The 27,322-nt window shown below is 40.2% G+C and overlaps 1 protein-coding gene and 1 long non-coding RNA gene across 6 annotated transcripts in view; one reads left to right on the top strand and one right to left on the bottom strand.

The window, feature by feature from the left end:
* The window catches only part of LOC144050849 (uncharacterized), an 82,561-nt gene that overhangs the window by 10,117 nt on the left and 45,122 nt on the right, over positions 1 to 27,322 (top strand). For 3 of the 5 annotated variants that reach the window (XR_013293952.1, XR_013293949.1, XR_013293950.1), the window contains exons 3-4: positions 3,738 to 3,833; positions 4,627 to 4,872. This is a non-coding gene — a long non-coding RNA (uncharacterized LOC144050849). Of the gene's footprint in view, positions 1 to 3,737; positions 3,834 to 4,626; positions 5,756 to 8,716; positions 13,178 to 27,322 lie in introns of those variants that run through there. The other 2 variants (XR_013293951.1, XR_013293948.1) reach the window with 2 other exon arrangements.
* cd276 (CD276 molecule) overlaps positions 25,880 to 27,322 on the bottom strand; it is an 81,477-nt gene continuing 80,034 nt past the window's right edge. The window contains exon 8 of the mRNA XM_077564474.1: positions 25,880 to 26,639. The gene's annotated coding sequence lies outside the window, so the exon portion shown is untranslated. The remainder of the gene's footprint in view (positions 26,640 to 27,322) is intronic.

The following is a 27,322-nucleotide window of genomic DNA, read 5'->3' on the forward strand; positions in this document are numbered from 1 at the left end:
TTTAGTGTGTCATTTTATTATGGACTGCCCAAGGCACACCTGTGCAATAATCGTCATCTTGACATGCCACACCTATGAGGTGGATGTATTATCTCAGTAAAGGTGAAGTGCTTACGAATACTAATTTGTTGAACAATATTTTATAGAAATAGGCCTTTTTAAGTTTATAAGAAAAGCCTTAGCCTGGAGTTCAGTTCTTAAAATGGGAGTGAACACAAGTGTTGCGTTTCCATTCTTTCCATTTGTAGGCCTCCATAGGGTCTCTTTCAGGCCTCTTATTTAAATGTCACTACAAATGCTCACTGATACTGTCAACTTTCACAGTAAAATAGCTTTGTGCCAAGGACCTTTGCTGAATGATAGTGCCAATTAAATTATTTAGCATCTCAATAGAGTGTCCAAAAGTACATTAACAGATGGAGGCCCGCAGTGAGGCTGATAATATTCTCATACTGCAGGGTTCACTGGCTTCATCTAACATTTACTCATGCACCATTGAGTGAAATTAGCCGGCGCTACACGGCCGACTCAGTGCAGGCTGGAGCTGCTCTCCAATAAGTCGATGGGAGGTATTGTATTACACGCTCGCAATGATGAGCGGCGCGCACCGAAAAGGACGAGACGGCCTAAAATGCCGCATACCTCGGAGGATTGCTCGGGAATCTGAAGTATAACACGGCAAACCAAAAAAATAACAGCCCCGAAATGAAGTGGACAGGGAGGATTCCGAGTTACGATGGTAATGCTACTTCCGATTTGACTTGTACCAGGCTGGACTGCACTGGAAGACTGTGATCCACGCTGAAGCTTAATTGAATCCTTAATTATTCAATTGACCCGGCAGCTGGTGATCAGTGGAAATGAAGCATGAAGAGGTTTTTTTTTTTTTATTAAAACCTGTTATCCTAAATTATATAAGCAATGTCAACTCAAATGAACATTAGCCGGGCTTGTGCATGATGCTAATTAGAACAGCAACTAAGTACACATCTTATTAAAAATCACAGTTTAGTACTCGCACTGTGTAAACCGCACGTACCTCCTGCTGTGTGCATGCCAAATACTGCTAATGGAACACAACTAATCCTGGCCCGGATCCAGGACCTACAAGATGAACATGACTTCAACCTGGCGTTGTGCTATAAGATAGCTGAAAGAACACTTAGAATTCCACTGCAGTACCAGTAATTTTCCACTTCACAGTAGCACCACGAGAAATAGTGCAAAACACTGCAAACTGAACACATAATTCGGAACAAGCCACACTAACAATTACAAACAGCAATGGAGCACAACAAGGGTCTCAGGCCTTTTTGATATTCCTGAAAATATCCGGTTTTCGCGCGACCAATAGACCCTTGTATCTGACTGCTTAGCTAGCGCTCCGCCTCCTGGAGGACAAGTCCCCCATAACAAATGAATGTAGAATGTATGTTGGAATTTAGATGTCTCTGGGGTTGGTGAAGGACTCTGGTTGGTGGTGTCTGGTCGGTGCTGGATTTCACTTTCCTTTCTTTTCTTTGGTCCTTCCTCAGGTCTCCTGACGGCCTCACGACTCTGGCTGGAAGTGTTTGGTTTAGGTGAACGGTATGGGATTTTTTAATAGGTTTTAGGTGAACTAATGAATACACACACACTCGCACGCACACACGCACGCACGCACATACACATACTCACCCACATACCAAAAAAACAAAGAGAGCAATGATGATGACATGTCAAATCGGTAAAATTACCGAATGAACAATACTGAGCTCTCCAGAAAAAAATTTAAATAAAAAAACAAATGAATGTAGAGAGCTTGATTTTTGGTGAGCATTTTCGTTAAAAGGTGGGAAATATGCACAAGTTCACCATAGCATTGGTCTCTGAACAGTTTGACCTATTTTCTAGGTCACACTGATTGTTTTATAATTCACTCGCATTGACGCGCTGCCCTCCACCACAAGGGGCACACTTAAACATGACGTCACACTAGAAGGGTCTATTACAGGTAGCATGTGTTAAATTTGACTGGCGCGCTGCGTGACAAATGGATACCGGTGTATTTGACTTACGACGTGTGTGACCTGAACATAGCTAATTAGCGGGAGAAGACACGGAAAATAATGCAAACTAGTGGGATTAGGACAGCCACAAGCAATAGAATGTTTTGTCACGATACGTTAGTGCCAGACGTACTGTTTGATGCTGAAGCAGAATGGAATGTGTATATAATGCAATATAATAACACAAGAAATATGACATCCTGTTCATTCGTCTGCCTTTCACCGCCATTGTTGTTGTCATAGGAGTTCAGATTCATTCCTGTATTTGTCAACATATTTGATGGAGCCTTTAGAGCTGTAGTAGTTTTCTTGTTTTTGTTACTTTTTTTTGTTTTTGATTGTTCACTATCATCTCCCAGGCATTACTCGCACTGAGAAGCCATCAACCCTGTCAAATAAAAACTTTTATCTCTTAATTCTTCCGGGGACTTAAACCTTTAAGACCATCCCCACCCCCTCAAGTCCCAGTCCCCACCCAGCTTAGTTTACTTTACGAGTCCTCATCGGCATCGGTGTAAACAAAGCTAAAACAGTGCCCTCTTGGAATTTTGGACGCCACACTTTTACAAGCGTAGATGGGATTTGAGACATTGATTATTGCAATGATTGCAGCAATGTTCTCCTGATGGAGGTGATGGTATCACAGGGACTTGAGTACTGATGAAGGCCAGATGTCTCTTTCGAACGTGGGCCAATAAGTGCCATATTTACTTGTATCATTTGCTGTAATTAACTTCCCACTGGCATGGTAATTATGCAGTCCCCACCTCCCCCTCGTGAAAAGTTAGAACTCATCAACGGATTGGCTCACACTTTGTGAAGCAATTTAGAATTAATATTCCCCCTTTTCTTGCATTGTAGATCTTCACATGCATCTAGAAATTACAATTCCCTCATGAGAGTACTGAGATATTCTGTAAACGACCCACAATCGTGAGAAATGAATGAACAGAGGGCTGTAACTCCCTCGGTATCTACATGTAAAAGTATTTACCTGTACTCACTCACCAACCTACCAAATGTGGCGGAATTTACTCAGTGGCAGTTAACTCTGTCACCCGCATTAGCCACTTTGGCGGGTTGAATTTTAGATTTACAGCAGACCCACATACTTGATAATGGCATATTCACCCATGATCAGGGGATAATATATATATATATATATATATATATATATATATATATATATATATAATTTCCTCCAAGATTTTTTTATTTATTTATTGGATTGGGAGTGGGGGTAAAAATCAATCAATCAATAAATTGCCGTACAATAAAAGAGGCTATTGGCAAGTGCCTGTTGTAACAGCATTCATATCCACATTATTTACAATATGGAGCATTACTAGCAATGGTTACCGCTTAGCATTAAATAAAATAGTTGATGTTAAAAAAGAATTTGAATCAGTTATCCCTCAGGTTTCACCTTTTTAAAATGCACAATTGCACGAGTATGAATACTATTCCGTCAGAATTTCACTCGCGCTATGAAACCTGGCACATTGCCTTGGGAAAGGCACATTATAGCATTAATATTTCAAGTCTTGGCGCTTTCTTCCAGCTCCTCTTTTTTAAAGAGCCTGCAGGACATTGAAGTTAACTGTTTCTATAAAATGCTCAAACCTGCTGTCTTTGTTAAACGTCTCCAATTGCAGCCATTAATATTTACACATCTTCCATTTGCAAAAGGTCACCAGCCTGTGAGAGCAGATGGAGGCCAGTCAGAACGGCGTAAAGTGAATGCGTTTGAAGAAGGAAATGGCTACGATTGTGTTACAAAATAAGGTGAGCAAAATCATACAGTGCCCTTCTAACACAATAATAAACACTTAGCCTAAACAGTAAATACCACTATTTACATCCCCCAGTCTTTTTTTTAAATTTCAACCTTAAGTCAACCTTAAATATTTCTCGGCAATAACGTGTTATATGTGACCTCACTAGTCTAAACATGACATTCTGATTAATATTACATTTGTGGAATAAGAGTTATGAAGCAAAATCCAGCCTTTTTTTATCCATGTCAGGGGCGGCATATTTTTCCACTTGATGTTGACTGAAGATGACATCAAAGTTGCTCAGGGCTCAGGCAACGACCAATCACAGCTTACCTGTTTTCTGAAGCACCCGTAGTTATAGGTTGCTAGTGGGGTTAGCCACCTAGCCGCAGTTAGCTCACTGCAAGTGGCCAACTTTTCACTTTTTCCCGGTCAAACTCGCTAGTTTTGTCCCATTCATCCCATTCCAGAAGCTCACCTGTTTTCTGAAGCTGAGCTATGATTGGTTGTTACCTGAGACCTGAGCAACATTGATGTCATTTTCAGTCGACAACAAATGGGCAAAATGGCCGCCCCCCAAAAAACAACTGTATTTTGTTGCTTAACTCATATTCCACTAACACAATATTAACCAAAATACCATATTTAGACTAGTAAGGCTGCATAGAAAATATTATTGTCAAAAAAAATTGACTTCCTCTTTCAAAATGAGGTCTGTGCTCTTATTTGTTGTAATTTGAGCTGTATGTGCAGCTGTTTCACGTTATTGTGTTGTTGCAATCTTCACCTCTACACCCCAGACGTTGGGTTGAGAGACATCCCGGAAGCAAACCCGAGTGGCACGAGCTGGCACATGAACGCGAGTGGAGGGCCAAGAGAGACACTTGGGTGTCATGCACAACAGAAACACTGGAGAACATTAATAACACCACTTTGACTGGGCAGCTGAGAGTCGCACACACGTGGAAAGTGGCACTCTGGCAACGAGAGCCACTGTTGGTTGATGAGCCGGCAAGGAGGAGGAGGGACACATGCCAGGATTCCAGGTACAGATACACATGGTTGGCAAGCAAGAAGGAGACACTCGAGGAAACAAGTTAACACATGGTGGAAACCGGTACAGTCACACTGTGGCCTTTTGTAACTCCGCCAAGGATTGTGTATTCCTATCTGTCTATGCTTTTCCATGGACAGTCGAGCTTTGGTCAGGTAGGAATCCATCCCAGGGGCATAAAAGCAGTACTGATTATACAAGGTTTAGAAATTGAGAACAGTGCACAGAAGCATTCAAATCATCATGCACCATAAGAAGGCATGCTTAGTTACTGACTTACAGTTTTTCTATTGATCGGTTTATATTTATGGTCTATCAATGTTTTCCATACAAATATTTACTGTACTGTAATTCGAACTTTACTACTGAAGTTTGTGATTTAGCGTTCCATCATAGGTATGAATTGAGATTAGGTAGTCAGAATGCAACAGTGCATACTGTGTATTCTTTTGTTTTTGTTCCCGTTTTTTAACGAGTTGAACTCAAAGATTTAAAACTTCTTCATACATACACAATATCATTAGTTGTCAAAATATGATTCACAAATTAGTCTAACTGCGATTGGCTGGCAACCAGTTCAGGGTGTACCCCGCCTACTGCCCGAAGCCAGCTGGGATAGGCTCCAGCACCCCCGCGACCCTTGTGAGGAAAAGCGGCCAAGAAAATGGATGGATGGATGGATGGAAATTAGTCTAAATCTATGGTAGTGAGCACCCATCCTTTGCCGAGATAATCCATCCCACTTGGTGTACGATTATTGTCTGAGAAAAAAAAAAACAGTTTTACGGTTATTCTTATAGACATGAAAAAATCACATCAGCATTCTTTGAAAATTGTTATTTTTAACAATAAATAACTGGATTGATAGAACTGAATTGCTCTGGTGTGTCTGCTTGGTCGGCCGTTAGCGCTGTCATAGCAATAGTCAGCTAAGGCCACTGATCTGTATTATTTACTATATATTCCACAAGTGACACTGAGTCCCACAATCCAATGATAAGATGACATCAGTTTCTGGAGTGATGTATAAAATAGTTGTCTGAGAAGGAGAAGTGAGTGTCGGACATTACAACTTGGCATTTGGGAATTGCCTTCCACACAAGTGGTGCGCCTCTGTTATGTCTCTCATACTACCTTGGATGCCGTAAAACTGCCGGGTTGACTTTGCCCCCCCCCCCCCCCCCCCTATTGGCTTTTATTGGCAGTGTAAAAGGGCCTTTAGAGCCATTTTAGTTGAAACTACTGTAATTCTCATATGGGGTCTGACTATTTTGGCCTAAATTCTGGCTTCAAGGGTCATTCATCACGATGTTCATCCATCTCTTGCTCAGCAGGGTAAAATATCTCGTAAAATAACCAACCGTCATTAGAATTCCTTCTTGAGTCTTGGAGAAGGTAGATTGCAGTCCACACTCCCAAAATGCTTTCAACTGCCGCTCGCGCCTTCTTCAAGGGAATCCTAATATATCAAATATTTATAATATATTATGAATTGTTAGTCGCATGCGACCCATCTCAGGCCTTTCTATTTGAGATGAAAGCCACGCTATACAGTAAATAAGAATCCAGCCCTGAGCTGAACTTTTCTGCTTGAGCTTGAAATGAAAGGTCACAGGTCGGCCGCTCGTCTTGAAGGCTTTTTAGTCTGGTGAAGTGGTCGTAGGGACGTGTGGTTGTACGGAAAGCACTTGGTTCTTTCAGAGTAACACATTTCTTAACAGGGATGACGGAATGATAATTGCCGCACAGTAACAATGATAGATATCAAGATGGATGAGATTCCAATGATAATTGTTTTCATGACCGTTTGGATTATGGAAGAACAATGTGATCAAAACACTTTAAACACGTTATATACACGAACAAAAAGTGACTTACCACATCTAAGCCACATCTGACTATCCTGTTTTATATGATCTCTATGAACCAGAAAGTAGCCTGCTAACAAACGAATAGATGGACGTATGAACGTAATGAATGTAGCGTACTTATTTTTTTCATTGTTGTTGCGGGAATTTTTCTCTCTTTGCACTTTCAGATGTGATAGAATACAGAATAATAGTATTTTTTTAAAAAGGTAATTGTCCATGAACAGACATAGCCTGCTTACTAACAACGGATGGACAAACAAATATGAGATTCATGCTGCTGTTGTTTTCACTTTGGTATGCAACCAAACGACGCATTTTTTTCTTTTCCATTCCATTCACAATAGTCCCCCCAATTTTTACCTCATTTATGATTCCTTCATCCGCACTGTACCAGGAAGTACCCCACTAATTAACGCATTGACATTAACAGAGAAATGAACGTGTACGCAGATTTTTCTTTTGGGAAATCACACTGGAAATGTTCCCCCGACGCCTTTAATGCAAATGGGAGAGTCCCTTTGCTCTATTCCTTAGGTTTTGATGTTGAGACAGTAAGTAGTCTGCCTACTAAGAAATGTACATACACAAATTTGACATACAGGGAAAACTTAAGTGAGAATTTTTTTTTTGCCTTTTCAGGCATGGTAAGGCCGTTTCCCTGCCTCTGGTAAATATTGCAGTCACAACATGTTAGGTAATTCTCTGTGAACCTGTAAGTACTGTAGCCTCCTCACTGAGAAACAGGCTGATAGTGTGCGTCACAATTTTTCTTTACTTTAATTAGGGAATCTTATTTACTGTTTAACACACAATAGGACTATTTGCTTCATAATGAAAAATGGTACGGTCAGCCTTGATGCACCAGTAAGTGTCTTGCTTCTTTCACGGAGTATCGTAAAGAAAGTATCATATTGATGCAAAACCTAAAATGCATGACTCATGTACGGTAATACAAAAAGAACAATTTATATGTTATGTGAGTTAATAATGATTTGATAGTCATTAGTTCAGTTCGTAAATGGAGGCCAAAATATAGGGAATTCACATGAGAATAGCACAAGCATTCGTACAGCAGAGATTACATTAAACTTGACGTCACTTTATGCATCTCTAAGCATTGCTTTTCCCGCCTTCAAGGGAACTGGGCAAATGAATTATATTTAAAAAAAAAAAGGTAACATCAAACATTCCATTAATTAATGGCAAACTGATAGCAAAACCCAAGTGAAAGAAAGCAGCAGAAAGACTTTTTGACTTAAAAAAACAAAAGCAAAAAAACCAAATCATTCATTATGATGGCTGTGAACACAAAGACTGCATTAGGCAAAATCCCCTGCGGACATACATGCTAGATAAGATTCCTTACATCCCCACCCCCACTACCCTTGAGGAATAACATCCACTATAAAGACAAGATATGTTTGTGGCTCTGAGCAGTCTGATTGGTTTCTATGAGATGTAGACATGTCACCAGGAAATAATTGTCAAAATGTGGCCACATTCAGTTTGCAGGTAAATGGAGCCTATCCCCGCTGACTTTGGGCAGTAGGCTGGGTACACCAGTGTTGTCATTCACGAACCTTTCGTTCAAAAAGAACAAATCTTTTCAATGAAAGTGAGTGAACGGATCACTTGCTGAAGTGATTTGTTCTGTTAGTTCATTTGAGCTCAACCACATGCATGTCGTCAATCTTCAATTTAGTCAACAAATCTTTTGAACGGTTCTTTTTAATCAACTGATTCAGTTCACTTAAAAAAACTGTCATGGCCATTACTAGGGTATGCCCTGGAATCATCCTCAGTCAATTGTAGGGCACATATAGACAAACAACCTTAGATTATAATGGTAGTAGATTTGTTAAAAGTAGCCTTATACAAATGACAGCATCCTTGACAAAAACCTCTTCCTCACCCTACAAAGCTCTCCATAAATCAGCCCCCATTTATCTCTGCAACTTCTTGCAGGAAAACACTCCCTCCGGAGCCGTCCGCTCAACCTTTGCTGGTCCCCACGCCAAACCTTCTTTTCGCCTCAGCACCTTGGGCGCCTGACGTTTTCAGCTGCTTGGCATCCAGACTCTGGAACTCTCACACCCCACATATAATGCGGACTGACTCCCTCATTCAAAACCTAAATCAAAACTTATCTGTACAAACTGGCACACTTATTCTAAACAACCACTTGCACTCATTCATGCTCGTTTCGGATGCTATGTGCTTTTTAAAGATAGTCGTTGAAACGTCTTGTCTGTTAGTTGACTGGTTCTGGGTTCGATTTTTTTGGCTCAGGCTCAAGGAGTTGGTATGTTCTCCAGGTACTGCGACTTCCTGCCGGGAAAGGGGACTTTGTATTGTAGTATTTGCAGAGGTTTGTGAGGGGACAGACACATAGAACACAAATGTAAGAAATGACCACAACGCTACAAAGGAGTTTTTTTGGTGAAGAACCCTTTGTGAGGAAAGAACACCACAAGTAACTGTTATGACAGGATGGGCAAGGATAGGGCACTAGGGCAGGTTAGGACAGCGGTAGTGCTAGAGTGGGAGCGGCTATGCAGTGGCGAAACACCTCCAGGGACTTTGGAGTGCAAAAGAGAGGACAGTGTGGTGAGTTGACGTAATCATAAAGGCTAAGGGGCATGTAAACATGCAAGCCATCGAGTGTCCATAGTTGCCGTGTCAGCACAATGACAATGAGAACATGCAGACTTGACCTTACCCTATCCAAAAGGTGAGCCAGGTCGCCCGACCTGTCCCGATCCGGTCGAGAGGACACAAGCCTACGCCCAGGGACCAGGAAGGGTCTGCCATCCCCACCGAGGAACACGGGGACTTGTTTGTCTATATGTGCTCTGCGAATGACTGGCGACCAAACCAGGGTCTCGAAAGGCAGCTAGGATAGGCTCCAGTTCTCCCACGACCCAAATGAGGACAACTAAAATATTACGAGATGGGCTTCTGTTGGTGTGTTTGGCCCGTCACACGTGTTTGCTCGAGGGCCGTATGACTCCATCCCGCAACGGGCCAGCATAATCACAGCATGAGAGCAGTATTTATCACTTGGAATAACTGTGCACCCCTCTCCTGACACTGGAGCAGACTTTATCCCTCCAAGCCATCTGCACAAGAGAGAGCACCATGCACCGAGTGACCATAAAAATCCAACATTCACCCGAGCATGTAATATAAGACTCTCAACCATGGAAGGGATTATGTATTCTGGACGGGGCTTGCACGCAGAGTTCTACGCTGAGATTTAGCGCCGATCTTCAAGAGGAACCTGAGCAAATAATACACACACTCCATCAAGCCATTATCCTTGGACCACACAGGGAGGCGTAGCTCCACATTTCATATTAAAGGGAAAATCAATAGTTCCCCCGAAGGAGGGTTACAGCCTCTAATAGTACTGTACCTCCACTTTACATCACAGCGTTGTCACCTTCTGACTTTTTTGTTTTGTTTTGGATTTTGTATTCACAAAACACCCAGGCCCAGTGGTCATGTTGTTAGCACATTCGCCTCACAGTTTGGAGGTTGGGGTTTTGAATCTGGTCTCCAGCTTTCCTGTCTGGGTCTTCACTGTCCTAGCTTGTGAATGTGCATGCAATTGTTTGTCTACACTTGCCCTACGATCACAGTGTACCTTACCTCTCACCCAAAGTTACCTGCGAGACTAATTGAGGATAAGTGGTGATATAAAATGGAAGGAAACAGCCAAGTGTGCCTTACATTTTTATAAGACACTATCTAAATTTCTTACTTAAGAAATATAAAAATTCAGAATTATGAGGTAATCATTAGTGAACGTTTGCAAATTATTAGTTCACAATTCTTCAATAGTTACAGATTACTGCACTTCAATATGAGTTAGTATTTGCTCATCATGACTTCATCTTAGCACGTCCGCCTCCCAGTACAGAGGACGTCAGATCGAGTCCAGGCTTCGGCCTTCCTGGGTGGAGTTTGCATGCTCTCCCCGTGCTTGCGTGGCTTTTCTCCGGGTACTCCGGTTTCCTCCCACATTCCAAAGACATGCATGGCAGGTTAATTGAACACTCCAAATTGTCCATGGGTGTGATTGTGAGTGTGGATGGTTGTTCGTCTCTGTGTGCCCTGCGATTGGCTGGCAACCAGTTCAGGTACCCTCCCTACTGCCCGAAGCCAGCTGGGATTGGCTCCAGCACCCCCGCGACCCTCATTAGAACAAGCGGTTAAGAAAATGGATGGATGGAGTTAATCATTAATTAATATTTGCAAATTATTCATAATTCTTCAATAGTTGCAAATTAATAGTTCATCATGAGTTCCTATAGTAGCTCATCATGACAAGTTATTAGCTAACGATTTGTAAATTATTTATTTCTAATCTTTTAATATTTACAAATTATTAGTTTGAGTTCTCATGACTTCATCTTTAACTAATGCATTACAGAAGATTAACTAACAATTGTTATTATAAAGAGTTACTTAAAATTGACTCTTTAAAAATATTGAATAGGACATTAATTAATTCATTTCAGCCTATCCCAGCTGTCAATCAGAATCTGACTACGCACATCTGTCTTGACTGTTTGACAGTGCGGTAGTTAGGTAGGCGTGCAAACTGCCAACAACTCTTATCTCTTGTTCAATAAAACATGATTGGAATATTTTGAGGCTAAACAGGAAACAAAAAATGTGCACAATCTCTTAAGTAGCAACTGTTTGCTGGGAGCAATCTGTTCCAACAACTTGTGGAAGATTTCAGCATCCCACCCACTTAGAAAGAAGCATATTGAAGCACACCAGGATCCACATTTCATTTTTACTGTAGCTATTTAAAGCTGTCCAACCAAGACCACAGCCTAATGCGTGACCAGACAGTGACTTTGTAAGGTCAACATGCGTACAGGAAAAGGTTGTAGGATCCAGTCTGCGTGGTATGAAATCCTGTTCAAGCATTTGGAAAATGGGATGGCCTGGTTTTTGGATGATTTCCTGCTTGCCTCAAATTTACAGAGACATACATGGTAGTTCTAGTCTACATCTTAACTTTACTCATCCATCCATCCATTCATTTTGCAGGCCACTTAAAGGGACACTCAGTGATCCTTAGCGCCATCTAGTGGTGAACTAATAATTTATTCATTTAAAAAAAACGACTGTTTATGTCAATGGTATGCAAAAAAAAATGTATATCGCATGAACATAATTTTTTAATATAATTGTAGATTTAGTCATCTCTAATTATATGGCATGTCTGTAGTGTCGGACCCAATGGGTTTACCGCATTGCCTTCCACACTTGGGGCCTGCAGGTGGTCGTCCATAACTCCCGTGATTCGGGCCCGTCTCTTGCCACTTTTTGCTTTGCTCTTGTTAGCCACTCCATCCTATGTCTCTGACTAACTCCCGCTAGCCGCTCTTGTTAGCCGCTCTTGTTAGCTGCTCTTGTTAGCTGCTCTTGTTAGCTGCTCCTGTTAGCTGCTCCTGTTAGCTGCTCCGGCTAATTCCGGCTCAGATTATCGTTTGTTCACGCAAAATAAGAATTGGTGGCAGGAATGGAATATTGGCGTAGTTGTCATTGTTATATACGGCACACAGTTCCTTTGCACAAATCCTCCATACGTTGACGGCTTTTTAAAACTATTCAACATGTGCGAGCAATGCTGCGACTGGCTATAAGGCTAATTACAGCCTTGTGGGGGCTTTGCTTATCATACGCACTGTTTTGATGTGTGTTGTGTGTGTGTGAAATACTCCCAACACAGCCTTTGATGTAATTACTTTCCAAACGGCTCCCCCTCCAGCCAATATTCCGTTGGAAATTCTCAGCCTTGGCTCATTTGCCACGTCACTGGAACACCCGCGTTTGTCGCCGGCTCGCCTGCAGAGAGCACACATGCTCGTACACCCACACTCGCGCAGACAGCATCTACAGCAACAGCACACACAACAGGTGCACTTAGCACTGAAATATATCATCAATATTCCTTGGAATGAAATCCAAGTGGTTCAGGATGAACTTTTTGGGGAGGAGGGAGCTACCATGACATGTTCCATGAACACAATAGCATCCTGATAATTCATGCTGACAAATGTTAGCAAATCAAGTGGTTTCATGTCATACGCAAGGTTGTGTAAAACTACAATTGCACATTTTTCTTGTATCCACCTTTGTTTTTGGAAAAGTCTGCACTTTTTGTTGTAACATTATGACATTATTTTTTCTTTAATGATGCATTGTTTACAATGACTACTACAATGACTACTCCAATTCTATTATATTGTAGACTTTATTACAGTTCTCTTAATGTATTACACATTTACTCAAACTGCATTTTCCCCTTGTATTATTTTTATGTGAGAATATTTCATTTTAATTTTCACAAATTAAGATTTTCTTGTACAGTTTCTTTGTAATATTATAAATAAAATTGTGTCTCCGTCCTAATATTACCCTATGCTCAAGTATTTTTTACTCCTAAATAGAGCTGTCAAACGATTATTTTTTTAATCACATTTTAGAATTTTGATTAATCGCGATTAATCGCTTAATTAAAAAGGCTTTTTATCAAAAAATGTTGCCGTCGAAATTTGAAGAGCACCTGTTATGTGTTAATTCTTTCCGCAGATGTCTTCAACATCTTTTGATCCACTGCACACGCTCATCCTCTTTTTCTAATCAGTTAATTACTTGCATGATAATAATAAAAAATGACCCCAATAGTTTGACATGAACAAATATTCTGAATGTCATAAGCAAACATTTATTAACATTTAATGCATGAGTTATGTTTATTGCTCAAACACAACCTGTGCTATCTTTAACATAACCATCCGCTGTCAAGCTAAAGAATCATCTGTGGTCAAAATTAATAGTGTGATTAATCAATCATTAAGCGTTAATACAGTACATGATTATTGCAATCATTTTTTTGTGATTAATCAGTGAGTTAACGCTTTAACTTTGACAGCACTACTCTTAAAATTAAGATTTTATTGCTCCAAAATACTATTTTTTTCTTGTAATATATAACTTTAATTTTCAAAAAATTTGCATTTCTCCCTCATAATTTTACAATTTTAATCCCAAGTGTTTTTTTCCTCATTACAACTTTGCTCTCATATTATACATTATTTGTCTCCTAAAGTAATGATTCTTATTTTTTTTAATAATAAGAATAATAAAAAAAATATTATTTTAATATTGCAACCATTCTTGTAATGTGTTTGTCAAGTTCTATTTTCTAAATATAACTTTTTCCTCAAAAGAATAAAAAAAAAAATCCGCATTATATGCTGACAATAAAACTGGACTACACTGAACACAGTATGATGTCTGTAAAACAAAAAAAACAAAAATACAAACAAACATAGTAGGCTATGCATTATTTATAAATGTATGCAACCTTTAAAGGTGATATTTGTCAACACCGGTTCTCGGGGATGCGCATTTCCATAATGGCTTGCTCACAAGGACCTTTACATATGGAGGCCGCATGCATTTGTCACCCATTTTTTTCTATTTATGACTCCAGCAGAAACTTGCTGTTGACACATTTAAAAAAATTTTTTTTAGTGAGCCTCATTGTAACAACGCGGCGAGGACGCTAATGAGCAATAGCGTGCTAATGCATCCAAAGTCACTTCAGGGCACTCTTGTCATAACAACTTGTTTGTGTAAGTCACTCCATTAAAACTTACCAAATTATTTTTTCTCTCTTTTTTTCCCTTTTGCTAATAATACTGTACGACTCTCGGTCCAGAACCGAATAAATTTCGAGCGAAACGAGAGGCGGAAATTGGCCCGAGTGCAACGTCTGGGAGCTTGTCATCGGCCTTTTGCATATGACGGCTGGCTGTGGGGCCTCCGACCTCCCAATCCACCCAAGCCGACGTCCTCAGACGTTTGTCACGCATGGAGACGCCGGCTCATTAAGTCCACGGCATCGTTAGCGGGCGGCGGCGTACATCACGCCCGAATGTGGCACTGTGGACTCGCTCGGGGGAAGGAGAGAGGAAATAGGGCTCGCTAATGACGGCCGCGTGCAGAGTATCGATCGCTGCAACCTCCTGCGAGGGTATCTGCTTTTAAAGGCACACAACTTTCACTTTAAAATCGAAATGGCTTGCCATATGGAGACCGGGATTATTATAGTTTGGGAATTTTAGTTTTTTAAATTTAATTAGTTTTAATTAGTGTTCAGGGCGGTTATGTTCGTTTTTATTAGTTTTTTTTTTTTTAATGCTTAGTTTTAGTTTGTTTTAGTTTTTTTTTTTTTTTTTAATTGTGTATTACTTGTGCGCAATATTTAATAAACACCATTGTAAAATGAAAAAAAGTAACATATTTCTAAACTAGCGTTGCATTTAGTTAAATGCATAGAGTTAAATGAATAAGTAGGCGAGCCGAGCCATTGGAGCCAAAAGTTGAGCAGGCAAATTTGTCACACTTTAAAACGTCATTATTCCGGTTAATATTGAAAAAGAACAACAACTTAAAAACACATTTAAAACCATTAAACCGCTCGGCCATCCTGACAGCTCTTTCTTTCGAAGGTCTTTCAATGGGGGATTTTTACCCCTTGGGAGCCCGCCATTCATTTCAATGGGGGATTTCGACCCCTGGGAGCCCGCCATTCATTCCTATGGGGGAATCTCGACCCCTTGTAGCCCCCCAAAGGCTCATGTATTAAATTAATGACCATAGACTTAAACAAAGGACATTTTCACTATATAGTTAGTTTTGTAAACATAAAATGGAGTTTCAGTTAGTTTTCGTTTTTTTAAAAACATTTTTGTTTTTGTTTTATTTTGTTAACGAAATCGCTTTTTGTTTTCGTTAACTAAAATAGATTTGATGGAGACCAGACTTTATCCCAGTTAACAAAATAGATATTCAGGAAATTACACATTTTCTCTTAAAGGTGCATTGTGCCATTTAAAAAGGTAATATTAAAGCTTTTTCTACATCATGCATGCTCCACCATTGAGTACGAAGAGCCCTGACTGTTTTACTCTGACTGCACTTATCAGCTTTTATCTTCCTTTTATAGTAGAGTGTGCGGCCCTTGCAAACTCCACAGTTTCTTTGGGGAGGGGAGGGGCGGAGTTTTTCTTACCTCATTTGAAGTCATGTCTTCGTTTGTCAACTGTGGCTGTTGCTTGTAGTCGCACGCGCACCATGAACGAGCCTGACAGATGCTGCAGTTACGCTTTGGGCCAGAGGTGGCAGTCGCGAGTAAAAAAGGGACAAACTGCACACAGATCCTAAATTTCAATTTACAGATAATTGTTTAAATTAAAATACCTTACCTTTTCTAAAATGACAAGTTTGATTTCTCAAGAATGATTTACATTTTTGGGAGCCTCAGCACGTCCGAAAACTCACCAAATTTCGCAAGTTGCTGTAACGGTTTGCAAGTTGCTGCTGAAAATGTATGTACTTTAGGGGTGACCAAAACAACTCCCAAACTCCCTCAGTAGAGCCCCCGCCGGGAAAGTTATAAATAATTAGCCCACCAGTTTTCACTAGTTGACATGAAATAGCATGGGACGTGTCTATCATAACAGAACCCATGGACCTTGGTCCAGCCATTCTGGGTTTGTATTTTTACACCCTCCTACTCGTAAATCCAAGGCAGATGAACAAAGCGATGATTGCCAAGCTTTTTTTGACTTGGCCATCGGATGTGAGCGGAGTATGACGTCAAGGTTTAATGATTCCCCATGAGCGCTCATTCCTCCGGTTGTGGCGGTCATAGGGAGTGAGCAGTTGTCCTTGAAAGTGTGTGTGTAGTCTATAATTTGTCAAATGTTGTTACTTTGATGCTGATGTGCTTGGACGTGTTCATCAATCATCGACCATTGTGGAGCTGGCGCTAATATGCTAACGAGCCATGCAAATACCAATTAAGATTGCGTGCAGCATTTTCTTTAGCGTCATCATCACATAGTTTATATTTGGGTATTGATTGAGTGTGCGTGTGTGAGCGTGCATTCACATTAGATAAACATTTGACCATGATATTTGATATTCTTGATAAAAAGTTCATGCATCATTGGTATTGAATGTTCTTCTTTGGGAAATCAAAGAAAATGTAATAATAATGATAAGAGGAAAAATACTTATCCTTTTAAATCATTTGCTCCCCAAAATGTATAAAAACGTTCTATTTTAAATATTGCCATGGTCCCAAAACCGTATTTATACCTTTTTTAATGTTTTTTTTTTTTAATGTTAGAGCATACAGAAAGCTTCGATGCAGCCTCTGACCTGAAGAGGTCGCTTAAAGCAATGGTAGTTATTACAAAAAATGGCCAGCAGGTGGCAGCAGAGTATAAGAGATCAACCAGGGCCATGTTGCTAACAAGCTGATTTACCCACAGTTCTAAACAGATTTGTGAATAATGATGAAACTTAGCTATATTATAATGCTAATTGCTGCAAAACGGAAACGTATAAATATATTTTTTTCCTGATGAAAGAAGAGACTCTATTCTTTCTTTTGGCAGGTTCATGTTTTTATAGCAATAGAACACAATATTCTGTAGGCCTTGCAAAATCAGTCAAAATCCAGTAAAACAGCCGGGAGCGAAGGGGGTTGCTTCAGTGAAAATGGCTGGGAGTGAATAAGTTAAAAATGGAATTGTATTTGTATATATTACCTTTTCTGTAAATATATTTCTATTGATTCCTGATTAAATTCGAATGCGTACAATTGAGGATGTATTGGCGGCATAACACTTATTAGCACATTAAAAAATCCACAAATTAGCCACGGGGTTCAAAGCATGTGAAAAAGGAATCGATTTATAGTCCGGAAATTCTGGTAGAATTTGTTTTTGACTTCTCTTTTCACATGCAATTCATCCTTTGCTATGATTTTGAGCAGCACAGCACTCTCATCACTATTTTTACCCTGTCGCAAAAAACAACAATTTCCAAACTTTTTTTCACTGCCCACTTTTATGAAAAGTCACTAAAATGTTTGGTAAGTACCTTGTCTTTATGAGGCGCACTCTCTCTGTCGTCACGTCCCATAAAAAAAAATATTGACATCGTCTGGGACTTTTTCATTGGATGTTTCTCATGGATCACGCTCATCTTTTCACAGCAGACCATGGCGATGTCTGTCTTGTAACAAATAGTGTCGTGAACATTTTTTTTGTCCCCTTCTCATATTTGTAATTTTTTCCCCATAATTTCTCCACTTTAATGGTGATTTCATTTATCAACTCATTCACTACCAGCCATTTTCACTGAAGCAACCCACTTCGCTCCCAGCTGTTTTACTGGATTTTGACTGATTTTGCAAGGCCCACAGAATATTGTGTTCTATTGCCATAAAAACATGGAACCTATACTAAAATAAAGATTAGTGTCTCTTCTTTCATCAGGAAAAAGTAAAAGTATATTTTTATTTGTGTCCATTTTGCAGCAATTAGCATTAGACTATAGCTAAGTTTCATCATTATTCACAAATCTGTTTAGAACTGTGGGTAAATTAACTTGTTTGCAACATGGCCCTGGTTGATCTCTTATACGGCCATTTTTGTAATTACTACCATTGCTTCACCCATTCTCGCTTCTCTGCAGTTCAGAGGCTGCATCAAAACCTTCTGTATGCTCTAGCATAAAAAAAAAAAAACATGTATAAATGCATCTTTTGGGACACTTAAACCATTAAAAATAGAACATATTTATACGTTTTTGGGAGCAAATGAGTTAAGAGGGTGGGGGTGGTTGTTGGGGTTAAAAGCTGCCTGGCCATTTGTGGAAAAAGGTAATTGTGATTAATCACGTTTTGGAAAGCTGAGTTCATTTTTACTGGCCACACCCAAGCTTGATTACCTCAAGATCTGTTCACTTACCCCAAGAACACAGCAAACAATAAAAATAAAAATAAATAAATTAAAAAAGGGTCACCAAGAAGCATAGAACAACATCTATAGAACTACAGGCCTGCTAAAATTAAGGTCACTGCGAATAATGCAAATATTTTCCCACAAATTTTCATAAATAATCACACACAGGAGCTCTGTAGTCATAAACTACGCCATCATTGGACAGTATCTCACTCACTTATAATCATGATTATTAGTATGATATCTGCAAGCTATTAGTAGAAGTCCATTCCTGTGGACTGCGCTACTCCAGCGGCTCTAAAAATCAATCCAAAGCATATTGCTGATGCAAAAGCATGTGGAAGTAGATAATACAGTATGGATTTGCCAATAAGATATTGCACATCCATTAGCTCTCTCAGTAATGGACATCTTCACACGAGCGTGTAACATGATGCTAATGTATAACGTTTACAACAAAGTCGAGGTACTACAACAACAAAGACATTTTTGTCCTTTTTTTCCACCGGGTTGATGTATGTCTAATAAGGTAGTGAGGTTTATTGTCCTTTTAATTTCCCCAAAGCAATAAAATGCTGAAATAATGCGCTAACGGAAACACATTTTGCTAACTTTTTCGTCACAATGACTAGCGGACGAACACAACAAGGGCGTGGAGGGATGTTTGACAGCCCCAAGGCAATTTGTCAGGCGGCGTTCTCCCAACATGGCCGCCGCACTTCACACAGGAAATGATTCATCTGCATCCTGCAGCAGCAGAGAAGCCCCCGAGCCTCCGAAAATTACCGACGACTTATCTGGCCAATAAGTTCTAATCAGACAGCTGCCGTTTGGCGCACTGTAAACAAAAGTAATTACAGTAGATGTGATGGATGGAGAGAATAAGACGCTTTTGTGCGTGCTCAGGAGCAGCCTGCTGCTACTCTGTGGAGCAGAACACTTTAATTAGGGACAGCAGCATTCAATGAGCCTGACCAAGCACATGTTGCTAAAATAAGACTGCCTATTCTTTACTTCACTTTGGGCTACGCGTTCCCTGGTGTCCCTCACAAAAACATCACTTTATCACTTTCTAGGCTCACGCAGCACTTTACAAACTCGGGGCAGTCGACGCTAGCTATCTTGCTGGTCGGTCGACGTGTCCGTCATTACGGACGGCAAAAAGCCTTCTGAACATACTTGATAAACAGCTTGGGTTTATTATATACGAGTACACTCTTACACTCTAAAAACAGTTGGGTCAAAAGTAACCCAATTATGGATCAAGAATGGACCGATCCCCTTTATGGGTCAATTTGACCCAATTTTCCGGGTTGTTTTATACAAAATAACCCAATTTTTTGACCCAAGTAAAGGATCTGACCAATATTTATGAGTTGTTTTACACTAAAAGACCAATTTCTTGACCCAAGTAGAGGATCGGTCCATTTAACTGTTTTTAGAGTGTAGTGAGCACATTTATACTCTTTGACTTCATAAATTCAGCAAACTAGTAGAATTACTACAAGAATGAGTTTCTTTCACTACTTAGTGCCACTGTTGGCCTACTTGCACAACCTTCAGAAAGATATTTGTGTATTTATTCAATATCCTTGCTAGCGTATTTCATACACAAGGTAACTCAATGTGATTTATAAGATGGAAAGCATTTAAAAAGAAAGCAAAATGACTTTTAAAGATAAGTACAGAAATAAAAGACTGTACATTGCAAGAATAAAATTTATGTAAACTCTTAGAAAAAGCTCAATCATAATCATTAGGGGGAAAAAAGTTTTTAACCTGGATTTAAAAACATTCAGTCTTGCTAACTTTTTGAAGGCTTGTTCCATTTGTTTGCAGCATAACAGCTAAATGCTGCTTCACCATGTTTGGTTTGAACTCCCTACCTACCCGTACAGTAATAGGGCAACTTTGACATTTCCGTAGGACAACTACATGATACTAGTCAGGCAAAGCTGTGCAGTACTCCTAGTGAAATACTTGATGTTAACTAATAGAACTTGGGACAATACATTTTGTAGAGTAAATTTTACTCTGAAAAAGACTATATTCGGTCCCAGTCTAAACAGAGTGAACTTTATACTTGTAAGAGATTTTTTGTTGTTGTTGTTTTTTTAAAGTATTTTACTCTATTCCAAGTGTAGTTTACTCTGTCTAGAGTGGGACCGACTATAGTCTTTTTTTTTGGAGTAAATTTTACTCTACAAAATTTTGTCATATAGTGTCGTTTTGCCTCACTAGTAGCCGTCCTACTATTATGCCAAATTTGCATACTGATGATGACACAGAGCTTACCAGTACGTCAACCTCGAGAAAGATGTCAAAAATATATCAAATGAAAGCTTGGAATGCTTATGGAAAGCCGGTTGAGTATGAATTGCTATCAAGTATAGACTGACAGACTAAAAATTGTCATTAGCTGGTTTCACACTCATTGTTAATTCAATCACTGGCCGGTCGACAGGTCAATAATTTCAGACAGCGCAAAATCCATGCGCTAATTCACTGATATCGCCAATCATTATTCATACAGTCATTGGTCAACTCACAGTATGTTGATCGTTAGCATTTGTGAAGGAACTGTTGACCATTAACTCTTTGACTGCCAGACGTTTTCTGAAAAGGGATGCCGTGGGTGTCAGCCGATTTAAGCATTTTTGACTGATCTTTCAAGGTCCACAGAAAATGATGTGTTTGGACTATGGAAACACACATACTACCAAATGAAAGATTGGACTCTCATCTTTCATCAGAAAAAAAAGTTTGTTTCTACCTTATTCCGTTTTTCAGTAATCAACAATAGAAAATGGTTAGTTTCACCTCTGTTTTGAAAAAAAAAAAAAACGTCTTTTAACGTCTTTGGCACTCCTCCATAGGATTTTACTAAACGATATTTAACGTTTTTGGCAGTCAAAGAGTTAAGGTATTTGTTTTTTGGTAGGGTTAGGGTTTGGGTTATCCGTGGCTCAGCGACTCACATTTCCTTCTTGTCCCGGACCTGGCTGGAATTTAGACAAATTGTTATGTTTTCACACGTCAGTTACAAAGTAGCACGATGCCGAAACACTGAATTGAAAATGCAGAAATTGCGGCCCATGTCGACCCACTTGTGATGTTTTGGTTCGAAAAGTGAGTCATGTTGGTGTTTCTGATGTGTAAATGAAGGGATTGATGGCGTCCGCTGGCTAGCAAAACAAATGGACATGATGCAAACCACAGTCAACAATTTCAAAGGGCGCCCTCGACCTACTTTGTCCTTGTCTTGTCTTCATGGAGAGAGCGCGAGAAAAGTACGTCTTTGTTGTGACAACAAATGATCCTAATAATATTTCAAAGTAATGTGAGTAGTAGGCATGCACAACATTTTGTCTCTGCATCCTTAGTTTAGAAAAAAGAAGAAGAAAAAAAGATGCTGTAGGTTTGCAACCATGTGACCCGACGGCGTGACACGGATATGCAGAGGATTACGTTTTCATAAGACAAGAAAAGGCTTTTATTTCATTGAAAGACAAACATGCAGCAATGCATAAAAGGTGTAAATTGATCCACAACGGTGAGTTCGGTCTTGAAATATACATGAGGGCTTGTTCTCATGTCACAAGTCATCGACTCAGGATCACAGTTAAGTCCTTGTTGGTCTACGTACTAGCAGGTTGATATGGATTTGGTTTGGTGGTCATATTAAAGGCCTGTAACGAGATTTAAAAAAAAAACACACACACACCACTGCCTCTGTATTTGTATAAGCCATTAAAAGTACATTGTGAGCGTCAGACTTGAAAAGTGGAAGTCACGAAAATTAGCTCGTCGTAATATAGATGACATGTAAGGACGAGACAAAGTGCAAATTCTGCAGAAATTGCGTGGGAATGTGGAAAAGCCGAATGCTCATAGCTGGATGCTAAGATTTGAATGTATGTACTTATGAAGTAAATTGAAAAAAAATTATGTGAAAATTACACATTTATAATTGCAGTTAAATGACAAATGAATAAAAACAAAACTTGAAATGCAATCTGTTTAAAGTGGGATTTAATAATTTTAGAGAAATCATAATCCATTTCCTGATATTAAACTCAAATGGTATCGAACCGGGGTTTGAACCCAGGTTCTCCGTGGTGGCAGGCAAGTGCTCTAAGCACTGACCTAACTTGACTTGTTCAAATTCATGGCTAATGGCGTATTTATTTTTGAAAAGTGTCATCTGATGCTGAAAGTTAACATTCCTTTAAGTGAAATTATAATGCATTTCCTGATATGATAGTCAGTTTACATGTGTATCATATAATGGCTATGGATATATTTGCAATGTACAGTCAGATGTGGGATTCGAACCCGTGACCTCCTGGTTACTGGGAAATGCACTTTACTGCGCCACGGAGCAGTATCAGAGATATCAGTACGTATGAGAGTGGGTGTGGAAAGTGGGACTTCAATGTCCGTCCCATTGAAAATGAATGGGGAAAAGTTGATATTTAACGTAAAATTGTGCAAATACTGTAAGTAATGTGGAATCAGACGATACATACCGGGAGAGGCGTGCATTTTTGTAGCATGTTGAAATTTGAACGGTGTAAATCGGATGTATTATGTGGGAGTTTTTGCACATCAATATAATAAGTATAATAAAGAATCCGAATAACATACGTGGGAATACGTGGCTTTTCAGCATTCCCACAATTAAGATTTAGGGCGGACTAACACATATCATCCCCCGAAACATTCATGATGCCTACAGCAGCTCATTCTTCAGAATATAAAATCACAGCCTTAGCAGCACCTAACCGGGAGCTTCTTTGGCTTTTCCAATAAGGAAACTTCCTGTGAATTCCAAAGCAAAATTCACAGCCCGAACGCTTGTTTCAGAGCGTCATAAAACAGCGTGCTTATTAGCAAGTTCAGTCGAAAAAGTATCACTCCGCCCGCCACAGTTGCATTGGCTGCTTTATGCGCCGCTCCATCCTCTGCATACTAACTACGCTATCAGGACTCCTCGGGGGAAATAAAAAAAAAAAAAACGTTAAAACGCCGCTCCTGAAGTGGCGAACAAACCCGGGCAGATTGTAAAAATGATGCAAGGGGCGCTTCCGGCGAGCTGCTCCCCTCCCCCCCCTTTTTTTTTCCTTTGTGGTGTTTACACGCGATGTAAGTGGCCATAGCCAAACTTATTTACATGCACTTTAATGGCCTGTGATGGAGAATCCGCCGTTGCCATGAATAAACTATTTGCACATTGGTATTCACTCGCGTCCCCGGAGCTGTTTCTCGTTATTCCCTCATTTAATTGCAATGGCTTCCTGTCAGCGATTAGCACGTCGCATTGGAAGCACGCATGCCCAAAATGCTTGGAACCGCTTGCCGACCTCAGGTGTTTTATTTGTCCATTCGAGTCGGCGGAGGGGAAAAAAAAAAAAAACAGCAGTCGACATTTCCTAGTACTGACGGTATCAATTATTCTGTTGTAAATATAGAAGAGTGAAGTGTGTGTGCCATTTTTTGAATTATAGAAGAAAGAGCACACACGGAATGAACTTGAAATCATGAGTTGCTCCCCAAAAGAGAGGGTTTACTTGAGGGAGGTGCAAGCATCGAGTTTGACCCGGCCTGAGGCGTCACATTGTTCTATTTGCTCCAACTTGCCTGCTGAGTTTGCTCAGTTTGTCAGTTTTAGTCCCAAAAAAAAAAAAAGAACTGTTTGCAACGCCAATATGGTCCCAAGTCAACGTGCACAATGTTTGTACGCTGGGACCCGAACCAAGTGAGCTCACACTGACGATATTCAAACATTAACATTCACTGTCAGCTTTTGGCTTGAAAACTCATTTTCATTTAAGAAGTGTGTCGTGTTCACACTCGAGAAGACGTTTGTTACTATCAGGTGTGAACAGCCTCAGCGTCTGTTTGTCTTTCAGATGAAACTATAATTAATGAACGTACAGTAAGAGGCTGAATTGAATGAAAATGTGTCCTTCACGAGTCGTAATTAGAATATAGTATACTTTACATTGAATGTTCTAAAAATACCGAAAACTGATGCAAACTTCCTGGTGTTTATCTGCTGCCATTTAAGAGAGTCAGTTGTGGTTGCAAGTAGTGATCTGCTAAAAAGTGTGGGAAGCATCAAGACTTGCGTTTCCCGTCCACTAATCCCACACCGCCAGTCTCCGAATAAGAGCGTGAGGCGACCAGAGCAACTATAGTCGCCTTTGGGCCCGCAGCCACTAATCTGTAATTTAATTTCCAGCAGGCCATGAGGACACCCAGCAAGGTCAAGGGCTACTGTGCACACAGCCTGGCATGGTTTAGCTCAGGGACCGAGGTGTGTGCGTGTGTTTTTGAAGCGGTGTTTACCTCTGGGGGGTGGGGGGGCTTCGTCGTGCTTTTCTCCTAGTTATGCAAGGTAGCTATTTCGCTTATGACGACAAACAAACAAATCAGAGGAAATCCATTATTCACGACGTGTTTAGGATGAGTGCGAGTGTGCAAACGGCAGGATTACACCGAAAATAGAAGCGTGTGAGTCAGCAGAGATCTGCATGGACATGAAATGACAATTGTTGGGACTTTTGACATATTTCAGTGTGTGATGTGTTGACTTGGCAGATGCACGTTCAAAACTGTTATACCTGTGATTTTTTTTTTTTCTCATAAGGTTTTGGAAGACTGCCGACAGTTTTAAAATCTTGCTGTGTGAACCAGGTTTTAGGGAACTTTTAAGAACAATGGCTGGGTCAATCAGGCTTCAGTACGGTACGGAAGAAATGGCCCAAATCAACAATTTATCAATTCGATTTAGCCATTATGGGTTTATCTAGAAGGAAAACGCGCAGTTTCAGTAAATCATTCATTGACCAATTTGGCTTAACTCCTTGGTCAGCCTATGAACTATTCAGTAGTGATGGGAAAATGAAGCTTCATGAAGCACTTGCGATACTTTTTTTTTTTTTACTCCTCTAGATGGTGCTCTTGGTTTAAAAAGGTTAGTCAGTGCAATGGAAATGGATTAAAATGCCACTGTATCTTTAAATCAAGAGTGCCATCTAGAAAAGTAAAAAACAACAACAAAACATAGCAAGTGCTTCATGAAGCTTCATTTGTCCAACACTACTTTTCAGCCCATCCTCATACTTGTTTTAAAATCCAAACAACTAGCATCAATTAACATATTGTGTTCAACTTTAGAGGTTGTACTGTAAATGAAAAATAAATATTGCACAGCGTCTCAACCAGCTCGATTGAGGGGGAAAAAGGAACTAATAACGAGGTAGGACACACGATCACAAATGAACAAATGATTTTTTCGCTTTGTGTCTTTAATGCAAATAGGCACAATTTTGGCATTCGTACTTTGGCACAGAGACTCGTAAACTTGTAAACGTGTGACGTGAACCGCCATACAGCTCATCGACAAGATCAAGCATTCCGCGCCGGCTGAAGTCTGCTGTTCATTGAAAACAATGCGTTATAGAAGGCTGTCGGGGTGTGTCCCATGCACCATTTGCAGTTTGCTGGAGCTTAGCCGGCATTCAATTACAATCGCTTCCACTTCCAGGAGATAGCAAAGGCGAGAAGGGGAGGGGGGTGCGGGGGAGGGCGGTAGCAGACGCTGACAGATAGCAGTTACCCGGGCGACAGACGCTAATTAGCCAGCGCGGGAGTAATGGCGGAGACCAGCTCTTTCTGGTGTTAAAAAAAAAAATAAAAAATTCTGTCTTTTGCATTAAAAAAGGGCCTACTTGTAATGCATTCACACTGACTGCTGGTGGTCTTCCATTGATAAAAAAAAAAAAAAATTAAATAAAATAAAAAGGATGGGAGGGTGTAAGTACATAAATGGCACGTGTTGATGTCCACTCGAGGGAGCGTCACACGAGAAGACGATGACAACGGCGATGATGATGATAGACTTCCATTCGGGCGACGACGAAGATGCCGTGCCCGTTCACAGAGGACGCCACAGTCAGTCAGTTAGGTTGATGGATTCTGATGATTGGAGTGGGTTTACCCGCCGTACTCTTGCTTCCCGGCTGAAACTCCTGAAAGAAATTAGGCGAAATTTAGCGGATTAGCTTTGATACTGGTCACAATGAGACAGAAAATAAAGACATACTTGTTTATTAAAAATGTCTTACTGCTGCTCAACATCACATTATACATGTTATTTCTTAATCCCTTGTTATTTACTGGGGCGAATCATATCATTTGGGGAAAACGGGTTTCATTCTCGTTTCAGCACTTGAAAACTTTCCAGTTACCAGATCATATATCATTTATTGGATTACTATTCGTCGCCAATTGGCGGCGCCGATCGACCCGAAAATGAACCGACCATTCAGGAAACTCATGAAATTAACATGGCGCCTAGTGGTCTCTTTCACCATCCAAGTATTTCTAACATTTATCAGCTTCTATCTGAATGCGTTTGGAGGTTTGACATTTTGGAGCTCTTAGCAACACCCTCAGGGTTTGGCATCAAGCCAGCCGGTCCGACACGTAATAGTCAGCTCAATTAGAAAAGCGGGCATAGCTGGCGAATATAAGTATTTCTGTAGTTCCTGCAAATCTCGCTTCAAACGGGGCGAAGACGTCTCCAGCTTCCCCCGAGTGGGCCTAAGCCGCTCAAAGTTCCCGTATATCTAAATCAAAAGGGATCGGTGACGGGTTTAGACAAGCACAACCAAAGTCTTAATGTAGCACGCCATCTCCTGTGCAATGTGGC

The sequence above is a fragment of the Vanacampus margaritifer genome, chromosome 4 (genome assembly GCF_051991255.1).
Source record: "Vanacampus margaritifer isolate UIUO_Vmar chromosome 4, RoL_Vmar_1.0, whole genome shotgun sequence".
NCBI classification, from domain to species: domain Eukaryota; kingdom Metazoa; phylum Chordata; class Actinopteri; order Syngnathiformes; family Syngnathidae; genus Vanacampus; species Vanacampus margaritifer.